Consider the following 12,461-nt stretch of genomic DNA (forward strand, 5'->3'; position numbering starts at 1 on the left):
CGTGCGCTGTGACTCGAGGATGGCATGCAACGCAGGGGGCTGCCGCTGCGCGTGGGACAGACATGCACTGTTCTCTCAGCGCTCAGCCGCGGTACACGCAGACAGACTCGCACGTCCTCCCGCAGCCAGGAGGCTGGTGGTGAGACTAGAGGCGGGAGGCTGAGAGGAGCTCTGCAGCAGGTGTCTGTGGATCACAGAGATGTCAGGCTGAGTGTATTCCTCATTCCAAACGGGCAGAGAAAAGACTCTAAATGTTTCCGTCTGTCAGGTGTGTCCCTATTTAGTCTGGCTGTCTGTCTGTCTGTGTCTCTCTCTCTGTACTCAATGGTGACTCCTCTCTCTCTCTCTCTCTCTCTCTCTCTCTCTCTCTCTCTCTCTCTCTCTCTCTCTGTGTGTGGAACAGAGCAATACTCAATGGTGACTCTTCTTTCTCTCTCTCTCTGTAGTGGTTAGTGGATGATTAACCGTTGTGCTCCTATAGGTCAGCGCTAGTGATGAGGAGGATACCCTACACCGTAATTACCCCCACCACCACCTTGCGCGCACACGCGCACACACACACACACACACACACACACACACACACACACACACACACACACACACACACACACACACACGCACACACACATGCGCACACACACATGCGCACACACACACACAAAGTTACACAATAACTACTCAACCACTGCCACACTGGCACCATTTCATTTAGTTTTAATTTCCTACGTCCTTTTTCTCTATTACTTATTACTTACTTATTTGTTTTGGCACGTTCAGTTCAATGTTTCTCATGTCTGAAACATACAAGAACAAAAAAAAATAACAAAAGACCTTTGAAATAAGATGTAAATAACATGACAATATCAACTTATAACATATGGGAAACGTGTAAAAGAATGATGTAAATCTAAATGTAAGACGTGTTGATGATGAATGAAATGAGTAAAACGTCTCAGCATGCTGCACCTGTTCCAAACACAGCCAGCTCCACCTAATGGCTAAAACACATCAATGAAAGAAACTTGGATACACAGTCAATTCCAGAGGGTTAAACTCTGTAACTCTGAGAGTGTACAAATGTAACCAAATGGACCAGTAAGAGATACAGTAACTGAACGCTGAGGATTTTACTGTGTGTATGGATACCATCCCATTTTATATAAGTGCTGTTTAGGTGAAATCTATCAGTATACTGTAAACGTCTTACCCAAAGAAAAACTAATGTTTTAGTAAAACTCTTTCATTGTTAAATGCAGTCTAGAGGTAAGAGGGAAACAATGTGTGTGTATATAAAAAAATAAAAAATAAAAAAAGATATATATATATGATGATATGATATCTGAGTAACTCCATAGGTAAACCACTTAAATATAACAATACGAACAATTTCTAAAAAGATCTTGAAAAAAGCAGATCTACGAGCACACAACGCTTGTAGATCTGTGCACTTGTGTTACGCTGCGACAGGTTGTGAGCTTGTAGATCGGCTATTTTTGCTATTCTTTAGAATTTGTTCAGTGGTTAAGTGGTTAAAGAGAGGAGATGATTTCCACACTATTGGGAGAATGCAAGAAAATGTGGAGTTTAAATACGTTTTATGGCAGACACAGTGTCTATCAAACTGGAGTACATATAATAGAGGATGGTGTATTTTCATGTGAGTGTAAAGAGGGTCAGATTGCTATCTGGCGCTGTTCAATTCTTCCTCTCTTAGTTGATGAAAGGAGGGCAAGAGCAGTGTATCCGCCTTGTAACCTGACACACACGTGCGCGCGTGCATGCATGCGGGCGCGCACACACACACACACACACACACACACACACACACACACACACACACACACACACACACACACACACACACACACACACACACACACACACACACACACACACACACACACACACACACACACACACACACACACACACACACACACACACACACAGCTACTCTTAACCGAGTGGCTTGTGTGAGTCCATTGAAGGCTCTAGTTACCGTATTTTGTTTTTTTGTATGTTGAAACTGTATGATTTAATCCTGGCACAAACCCTCCTCAGGGCTACAGAGGCTGTAGTGTGGCAGTCTTCTTACTCCTCCGCGGCGCCGTTAAACTTGGTCAAATCACAATCCAAACACTCTGTCGGCCATGTTTTCCCCTCCAACAGTGGGCGAATCCACAACATGATGACAGACACAACCAGGACTTTATGACACACTATCAGCACCTCTGTGTAACACTGACAGACTGCTGCACCATGACAACACCCATGTACTGTGTATATATATATTTATACCGTTGCTGTCGGGCAGAAACCTCTTATCTCCAAATTCAAACTTTTTGTGTTTTTTTCTTAAAAAACTCTGAATCCTGAAAAGTAACAGTTTTGGACACCTGCCTTCGTCAAGACGCATATTCTCACTCTCAGGTTAAGTATAATAGTGACGGGTTGCGGAAACATCAAGTGTCGAGTCATCCGTTTAACATGACACTCCCCTGTCTTGTTCCTTTTCAACGCCAAGGCGGAAGCGCGGTTCTCACTCCCAAATCGTAATGGGTGGTTGACGCATCCGGGATCAAAACATTTCAAACAAGGCCGGCACGCCGTCAGAACCGCGAGGGGGGACTTGAGCCATGCGAGTCACCCACGAGCGAGGTGCTAGACGAGCGAGTTTCGTCGCAGAAACCTCTTATTTCCATAATTTAACTTTCTGTGTTTTTTCGTAAATTAACGCCCTACTTGATCATACTACAACGTCACACAAAAGCATAAAAGGTTGCAAAAGCTCACGTGAAGCACTTTAAATAACATAAATTATAAATTTTCTTCGTCAAGTGCATCAAATTCTCTGTTAAACAAACACCCCTCACCTATTACTTAAATAATAGAAGAAAACAAATCAAAGAAAAATAAATGACTGATTTCTTCATTTTCATTGGTATAAAACAGTTCACATCAACATACGCTTGTTTAAGTAAACTCAACTGCTGCTGTACATCTAAATACTGGTTTTACAACTCCTGACCGACGTCATTGAGCCCTAGGCAGGTTATGTGATGGTTAACATCTAGGCATTTACCAGAATAAAGTGAATTCATCCATGTTCACTGCTAAGAAGGGTTTAAGCTCGAAACGCGGCGCGAAGAGGCACATTTCGAGCTGCTTTTGCTATTTTTGTAACAGTTTTGGACATACGAGGTTTCCACCCGACAGAGACGATTTGCAGACCGATAGGCTTCGAATCATAAAACATCTGTCTTCGTCAACAAGTGAAGCGACAGGAGTGCCCCGTCGGGTCACAAGCCAACTCACAACTCGTCACCCGTTTGACAGGTGTGAGAATGCGTGGTTCGGGCATAATGTGTGTAAAACGGAGTGAAAAATAATCTACCCAACTCCGTCTATGCACACAAACACACACAGACATGCTGACACACCATGCACACGTGTGCGCGTGCCGTGCACACACACCACCACCAAACCATACCCACGCATGCACGCACACACCTACACACTTTTGGTGTGACTCACTAAGAACAATTTCCCAGAATATTCCAGGATGGAAGATGGGCGTAAAACAGACCAGTATTGTACTGATGGTTTCCTATGGCTGGAATGAATCAAACACACACTGACCAGAACTCTCATTTGACCCCTTCACTTGTCGGTCTCTTCCTATAGGCCTACTGCATAAATACACTCGCACTGTATATTTCAAAATAGACAAACCTGGGCCAAAACTCTATATTAAAAAAAATAAAAAATTCCAGGGAAAATGTTTTTGTCAGGAAAAACAATTTCTTGGGCCAATTTTTCTTCAAGGCTGACAAAATGTATTTATTTTGGACATTTTGAAATATGTGAACGTATTTTTATTCTATTTTTTGCTGTATACAGGCCCTCATACTTGTGAGGGCCAAATGTCCCCACAATTACAATTTGAGAAGTTGACACTGTAACAAGAGAAATCTCACAATAGAATTTCTAGTTAAGACAGAGGTGGGGAGTTAGGCTTACAATTAGTTAAAGATTCAGTTTGGATTAGGGTTAGGAACAGGCATTTAGAGGTTAGGTTTAGGCCTTAGGGTTAGAGTTATAACTTATGCCCGTTTTATACTGTACTTAGTTGCACACAAGTTCATGACTCATTGCAGTGCAACGCGTTGTGAGCTTGTAGATCGGCTATTTTCGGCTTCATAAAAAAGCATAGTAATACAAATGTGTGTGTGTGTGTGTGTGTGTGTGTATGTGTGTGTGTGTGTGTGTGTGTGTGTGTGTGTGTGTGTGTGTGTGTGTGTGTGTGTGTGTGTGGAGGAAATATGGTGGGCTGGTGTTTTATCACACCCTAAGCCTCCACAGACCATGCTGTCTTGTCCTGACTTTGTCGGGAGATCAGATCAGATGTACAGTAGTTGGGTGATGTCTCACGTTTAAAGGCACGCCACCAGTTAATTTTAAATGCTGTAAATTAAAATAATGTGATATCATTTGCCATTGTCATAAACAATATAATGTTATATACATTTTGGGAATCAGCGTTTGGACAGCTAAATCTGCCTCGCCCCCACATTCAGAAATCATCAGGTAAATAACGTTTTGTGATGTCAGCTGTTATGGGGAATTTTGCTCATTTTAAATTCTTTTTTAAAAAGCAACTGATATTGTGTTAATCGTTGTCTATATTTCATACATAACCCTAGTATTTGGGGTGGAAATGAAATCTATCTTAACATTTTTTTAGCCGTGGCATTTTTAATTGTGAATAAAGAAATATATAGTATATTTTTCTATTAAACAATACATTTCCTGATCTCGCCAGACATCTCCAAATTACAATAAAAAACTAAAACTAAAAACTAAACAAGAAACTGAGCCTTTTTACAAAACTACACCAAACTAGCAAACCCACTTTAAAACACAAATTTAAACTAAACTGAAATGAAACAAATTAAAAACGAATGAAAAATGAAAAACTAGAAATAACCTTGATGGGCAGATAATGGATAATCATGGTGATTAATCACTACAGGATATGTCAATACAAATAAAATGATGTCTGTTATCAGTCTTGACATTCTTTTGCCACAAATGAGTTTGTTGATGTTTCAGGAAATAAATGTGGTAAATGTTCAAGTACTGTTGGCTCTATATACAGAGAATACCATTGGTTCTCAAAAGTGGGGCCTGGAAACCCACAGGGGTCCTTGGGGGGGTACCAGGGGGTCCCCAGCAAGAGTAGTTAATAGCATCACAATAATTTTAACCACTTTATCCATTTACACGTTGGCTAAATAGCAGATCTACAAGCTCACTGCGAGCTTGTACATCTGCTATTTTATTTATTTTAAAAGACCTTAAAAGTATTGACACATTTTGATTAATTTTTTACACAAATCTTCTCTTCTGGGGGTCCCTGGCACAAAACCTTTTCAGATGGGAGTCCGCAGTCAAATAAATATAATTTTGGGGTTCCTTGACATGAAAAGGTTTGAGAACTACAGCAGTATACTGTCTACACTACAGTATGTGTCTATCTTTCCCCCTCTCTCTCTCTTTCGCACACTCCCTCACTGCCTCAAAAACTGTACTCGCAAATGTGAGTGATATACTCTCCCCCTCCCAACGAGTCCCACTGCCAATTCATCTTACTGAATCGGGTGATCAGGTCCCACTAGGTATGACTATGACTAGAGGGATAAACTGCATATTGTCTCTCTCGGGTGGAAACCTCATATGTCCAAGACTGTTAGGATTCATGATTCAAATTCAAAAGTATCAAAAGTAGCAGATCTACAAGCTCAAAACGCGTCGCTTCGCGCCGCGTTTTGAGCTTGTATATCTGATACTTTTGATACTTTTATGTGACGCTGTAGTGTGATCAAGTAGGGCGTTAATTTACACAAATAAACACAAAAAGTTAGAATATGGAGATAAGAGGTTTTTGCCCGACAGCAACGATATACGCAAGTGAAAATCTGAAACAAGGAACGAGGTGTGTGAGCCACAGAGAGATGAGTGAGAGAGACAAAGAGAGAAAGTGAGAGAGACTTTGGCAATGCAGAGACAGAGAGATGAGGAGAGAAGTGTAGCTTTGTGCTCCATCGCCACCCAGGAGAGAGAGAGGGGAATGTGGTAAAAATCTGAATGACAGGTACTGAAAGACAACACAAAGAGGAGAGAGAGAGAGAGAGAGAGAGAGAGAGAGAGAGAGAGAGAGAGAGAGAGAGAGAGAGAGAGAGAGAGAGAGAGAGAGAGAGAGGTGAGACAGAAGTAGAGTGATGGAGCGCTACGACTGAAAAATGGATCAGAATTAATAAGACCTCTAGAGCCCTATTATATAACCTCAGCACTGGTTTATTTGAATGTTTGAGAAGGGGGTCAGTGTGTGTGTGTGTGTGTGTGTGTGTGTGTGTGTGTGTGTGTGTGTGTGTGTGTGTGTGTGTGTGTGTGTGTGTGTGTGTGTGTGTGTGTGTGTTATATTATACGTGTGCCGGTATGAATGTCTGTGTGTGTTTTCCGTGGTTCATTGAAGGCCATGCCCCACTGCCAGAAAGTAACCACAGTGCACATGCATGTGTGTGTGTGTGTGTGTGTGTGCACGGGTGTCCACACAAAATGCTAGGTTACATTTAAATTAGGTGTATTCCTGTGTGTACTGTATATAGGGGTGTAAATATTTACTCTCATACACAAAGAAAGCACATGCACACACACACACACACACACAAACACACACACGCATGCACACACTCACTCACTCACTCACTCACTCACTCACTCACTCACTCACTCACTCACTCACTCACACACACACACACACACACACACACACACACACACACACACACACACACACACACACACACACACACACACACACACACACACACACACACACACAGTACAAATAATGATTACACCCAAGGTAAAGGTCACAATGAAGGTCACGGTCCAAATTTTAATGTGTGCACACACACACACAAACATAATGTGTGCACACACACACACACACAAACATAATGTGTGCATATTCACATTATAATGCATGTTTGTTTGTGTGTATTTCACAAACAGGCATAAAGCAATTGAATACATTTGAATGTATTTATACACATTATGCGTGTCCATGTCGTGGGGTGTGTACATGTGCGTGTATAGAAGCGTGCGTGTGTGTGTGTGTGTGTGTGTGTGTGTGTGTGCGCGCGCGCGCGTGTAGTGTATATTGTGGAATGCCAGGCCGGCCTTGCATGCAGGACTTGGCGAGCTCCACAGCGGTCAAATTAAATGAGAAGAAACCCCCCTCCTCCTCTCACTTCCTGCCTGTAATAAATGGATCTCCTGCATCCATTAAGGCATATTTTAACACCAAATAACTCCATGAAACCACACCAGAAGAGACACACTCAATCCCCCTCCGTCTCTCTCACTCACTCACTCATACTCTGTCTTCCACTACGTCTATCTCTTTCTCTCTCTCACAAGCACGCATTTACAGTACCTCCGTGCACATAAATGCACCAGCGTGCACCAAACAGCACACTGCTGTATGCACGGATGCAAATGCATGCACATTTATACACCCGCATGCAAGCACGCTGGTTAATGGCTATTCCACAAACAGAGAAAGAGAGAGAGAATCAGCGAGCGTGTAAGCGAGGGAGAAAATGAGAGAGCGAGCATTTAAGAGCGGGAGAAAATGAGAGAGGGAGCAGAGAAAAGAGAGGCAGGGGTTGGAAGACGTTTCATCTGGGATGGATGGATGGATGGATGGATTTTATTTGGTGACATAAAATAAGAGCACTAAAGCACTTTCAGACATTGTATCACCGAGGATGAAAACACAATAAAGCCAGAGGGCTTATTTCCATTGTGGTCATCTTGGATGCGATAGATGGATGGATGGATGGATGGGTGGATGGATGGATGGATGGATGGATGGATGGATGGATGATGGATGGATGGATGGATGGATGGATGGAGAGGAGGTTTTGACTTCACTACACTCATCTTTTGTAAACTATTAAGTGTTTAATGAGGGCCGTAACTCTCTCCAGTCTCTGTGGAGAAGAACCACTAACACTCTGAAATCATCTTGTTTTCCCTTCTGCCTCATTGCACAAGTTTTTTAAACTTCACTTGTCATTTGTTGGAATGACTAATTCTATATAAAAATCTGTTTGGAACGGGAAAAGGTTCAGCGGAGCCTATGTAATGGCTCCATGTTGAACTCTCTGGATCCACAAACTAGAACTATTTACAGTAGGTTCTTGATCATATAAATTGACTCAACTCTGAGACTTTTAATGGGGTCGTACATGAGGCAAGCTAAGGATGTCTTTTCAGGTCCACGGGGTCCATAGAACCTTTGTTGTTCAGAGTGTAACATCCCATACAGAACAGAAATACAATTCTAAATATACACAAATATACTGTAGAGCGAATATACACAAATATACATTTTATCATTTAAACCCAGACTTGACCCAGACTGATCCTAAATAAATACTCCATTTGTTAACAATGACAACTAACCCTCGTTTCTCTGTACCACCTATGTCTCACCAATAAAAATAACAAAATAAATAAAATAAAATAAACTCATTTAATCTAAGGCAGTGGTTCTCAGCGTGGGTTACAGGTCTGTAACTCTGAGACTGTACAAATGGAACCAAATCCATCTGATAGGGTCCATTTGTTAGGGAGTGAGAGAGAGAGCTAGGAAGGAAAGAAGGAGGGAGGGAGAGAGCCTTCACCACTCAATCACCCGGGCATTGCTGGGTACCAAAACCAGAACACGCTGATATAGATACAGTATGCTAAGCTTAGCTTGCCAAGTTGCCATAAAATAAGATGGAGACATACAGTAGGCCTACAGCACAATAGGTGCTCAGAGCCAAGAGTGAAGTTCATTCTACTAAGATGAGCAGATGCTTCTCGACTGGTAAACAGAAACACACTGATCTCGTCCTTCACATATAAACGTGTTTACATTTGTCCACATTTGCTTTGTCCACTCCAACACGTAATTACTGTTTACCTACGTTTACGCGCTGGGCTCTGGGCTGACGCAGAGTGTCAGAGTCAGGGAACAGGAGGACTCATGGCTTTTCATGGACACACTGACCATAGTGGGGATTTGAAATTATGATGACCTGTTGGTTACGAGCACCGTTATGAGTGCAGTCTGTGTCTTAGCACTGCCAGCCACTGTGACGCCCAGGCAGCCCATAGCCAGGGACACAGGGGACGATGATAGGCTGTGAGCCATGAAGCAACACTGGAACCACATTGTTGTCAAGCTACAGTCTTGACTCACTGAGCTGTGGAGATAACATGTGTTGTTTTGTGCTAAGAGGCTTTTCATGTTTGTCCGATATGTACTGTAACCTAGAATCCCAAACAAACCTGAGGATTCCGAACAGTGTTGCCAAGTCCGCTTATGATAAGCGACTTTGGGCTTGTTTTTATGTAAAACTGCTTTATTAGGGCTTCCTTCCTAAGGTTGTTTAAACCAGTTCAGTCAGATAACTCACGAATAGACTGAACTAATAGACCAAATATATTGAACCAATATTATAGAATGAGAATACAAGTGTGGATGTAATATTTCATCTTGGCGTTCAGGCTCTGCTACATTTTTCTCCCTGCTCAGCACAATTAAGACAACCATCATTAACCATTAAGAGCAGGGAGATAGATATAATAACAACCCTCCATGGGGAACAGACCAATAGCAGAGCCCAGGTGCTGGGGTGGTGGTGGGACAAAACGCTGCATGACAAAACCATAACACACAAAGCGGAAGGAACACAGATTTAGGTGAGCTTAAGTAACCCGCCCAATTGGACAGCTGATTGCCACGTCAGTGTATGACGTATGGGTCTGCATGACGCTGAATACAGCCACATAGAAATGAGCATTTATGTAACCTCTCGAGTGTATACTGCCTGAACTAACTCGCAGGCTACGTGTCATTGGTGCTCAAACATGTCAAGATCCCCCAAATTAAAATGTATTTGGCCACGGACCCTCAACTGAAAATATTTCATGTCAGGGATCCGGGACTCCCCATACAGGTTTTCTGTATTTAAAATGTTTCAAAAACATTCCACATTCTCTTAAATATTTTTTAGAAAACAGCAGATCTACAAGCTCACAACGCGCCACACCATGACATGTTTTGTTGTGAGCTTGTAGATTGGCTATTTTCAAATAGCCGGTGTCTATAGGTTTAGCGTCGTTAAATTGTTCTTGATGATAACACAACATGCACGCGCGCACACACGCCACACACACACACACACACACACACACACACACACACACACACACACACACACACACACACACACACACACACACACACACACACACACACACACACACACACACACACACACACACACACACACACACACACACACACACACACACACACACACACACTCACCTATCTTGCTTCATTGTCCTCTGTTGGGGTTTCCATGAACAGTGTAACTGTGTCATTCTGCCGCCCAGTGGTAGGAAGCAGGTACTGCAGTCTCACTGCCTGCACCTAGTGAGCAGGAGGAAAGATTTAATTAGTGGAAAATCAGAACAATGGACAGGATCACATCACACTCTCTCACTCTCTCTCTCTCTCTCTCTCTCTCACACGCATGCACGCACGCACGCACGCGCACGCACGCACGCACACACACACACACACACACACACACACACACACACACACACACACACACAGACACACAGTCACACACACACACACACACACACACACACACACACACACACACACACACACACACACACACACACACAGTCACTCACAAAAAGTGTCACCACATTAATGAAATGAGACATGATTGCACATCACGTTTAAATCCTGTGATTTAATGTTATTTACTGTTTGTTTGAGACTGAGTGAGAATTGAGTTGTCAACATTTAACATTTAAACTAATCGATTGAATTGATTAAAAAAAGAAGATATCATTAATTAATTGAATCATTTGAATCAATCCCTATTTTGGGCATGTTTTAGGTTATAGGATATATTTTTTTAACGAAACATGTATCTCCACCTTTACACTCTTTGTTTGGCATGTTATAGGAGAAATCTTTTTAAAAGATCGGCTTTAAAAAAAAGAAAATCATGACACCGTTGTGTGACCAAGTATTAAAAAAAAACTCTTCAGTAGTTAATCAATGTGTTGATATATAAAACATTAAATAAACAATTACAAAAAAGTGCTTCTCGATTATTCGATTAATCGAAAAAAGTGATATATATAGAATAATTGCAAATAAAACAATAATCTATAGTTGCAGTCCCAGTGAGAGGTTAGTAGGCAGTGTGTTAGCCCATTATACTCATTGAGCATGTTGTGTATGTGTAGTTTGCATGTTTCAAACATGCTCACACGTCACCAGTCAGTGGCCGCCGGCCACCATCCCTCTCTTTACCGTGTCATCGTTCAGTGCAACACAGCAGCGGTGGCTTGTTTGGTTAGCGTTGTCATCAGTCAGCGGCGCCTGGCTCCGGGGCGTGCTCCTCCGCTGCTCTGCGGTCTCTGTCCCTCTGATGTTGGGCTGGAAACGCTTTCTCTAAAGGTTTCCAAATAGACAAACAAAGCACTCAAACTCTCAAATCGTTGCTGTCGGGCGGGAAACCTCATATATGTCCAAAACAGTAACTTTTGTATCATTATTTCAGAAACATTTAAAACTGGGCGCCGCTGGCCTAGTGGTTATACCACATACAGGCTCTGAAGCGGCCTGACAGCGAGTCGTGGGTTCGATTCCCGAGCCTGACGACCTTTGCAGTGAGTCACTCCCTGTTTCCTGTCATTCTCTACTGTGTACTATCAATAAAGGTAGAAAAGACCAGAAAATATAATTAAAAAAAAGATGAAAACTAATTAAAATAGCCGATCTGTGAGCTTGTAGATCTGCTATTTTCAGTACTTTGGTGCAGCACACTACTTTGGTGCGACACTCGTGTATGATTGATGAAGTAGGGCATTCATCCATGAAAAAACATAAAAAGTTGAAATATGGAGATACAAGGTTTCTGCCAGCGGCAGCTACGAAATGTTGAACCGAGTGTCCTGTAAGTAATAAGGCACCGCGACCAGAGAACAGGGACAGCACTTCAAATGCAATTTTTCATAGCCATTCCCACAAGAATGCCACAAAAATGTAACGGCGTGGAATCAACACAAAGAACTGAATATACTACTGTACAGTACATGTGTTCATCTGGGTGGAAGTGTCTGGAAAAATGGGATTCAAAAGGATTACAGCACTTGGACTTGTTGAATGTATGTAAAAGTATGAAACTATAAAATACGTCAGCAAAAAAAAATATCTTGAAGTGATTTAAATGAACAAAGAAAATAGAAAAAAGGGAAAAAATTGCAAATAACATTACATTAAAGCCTCACTATGTAACTTT

This window comes from Gymnoscopelus braueri, assembly GCF_963280865.1.
Source record: "Gymnoscopelus braueri genome assembly, chromosome: 16".
In the NCBI taxonomy this organism is placed as follows: domain Eukaryota; kingdom Metazoa; phylum Chordata; class Actinopteri; order Myctophiformes; family Myctophidae; genus Gymnoscopelus; species Gymnoscopelus braueri.